Genomic DNA, 797 nt, shown 5'->3' with positions numbered 1-797 from the left:
CAGTTATTGGTCAATAGAGTAAAGATAAAAATATACTGGCTGCTTCTGAAGCATTTACATATCTAGATACCGCCTTGTGATGGTTTGAATCTCAAGATGAAAGCGACCAGTATCAGATATCTGTCCTGAAAAAAATGTATGATTTAGCTACTTGTAAGTAGGTAGGTTTGTGTAGACAGGTCAAAATTAAGGACTGTTGTAAGGATAATTCTATGCATGTGTATATATATACACACTGCAAATATAATACATATTTTTGTTTACTAGAGTTTTCTACATACATTCCTACTGCAATTGCCTTTGAAATAATAAAAGAGACTCAACAAATTGTAAATATACGTAGTTTTTATTGGTAAATTGTTAAACAGAAGTATGCAGTTAGATTATCCAAATAATTAAATTTTCTGAACACCCTTTTCCCACAGTTAGTCTGGATAACCAACATTCTACTGTATATGCATTCACTTTTGTTTCTTTGAGAAAAGGACTTTTAGCATTCTCGTTGCACAAGCCATATTAGACTGTAATACCAAGTGACTATCAAGTGGGACTGATGTCTCATGTGAGCACTCAAATACAGAAATTAATTCTTGTTCAAATGCTTTCTCATAATTTCACTAATCGTTAAATCAATGGAATTCTGTGAACATACCACTTATCGTTGTAGGGTGTTATCAAGACAACTCTTCATTTAGGCTACACTCATTACACTGTTAAGAAATAAAATTCTCTTCATCTGTGTAGTTTTTCTTCTGGAAGACTTTTATCACATGACTCAAATGACTATTTTGCTTCTT

The sequence above is a fragment of the Schistocerca americana genome, chromosome 5 (genome assembly GCF_021461395.2).
Source record: "Schistocerca americana isolate TAMUIC-IGC-003095 chromosome 5, iqSchAmer2.1, whole genome shotgun sequence".
Classification (NCBI taxonomy): domain Eukaryota; kingdom Metazoa; phylum Arthropoda; class Insecta; order Orthoptera; family Acrididae; genus Schistocerca; species Schistocerca americana.
This window is presented reverse-complemented; position numbering follows the sequence as displayed.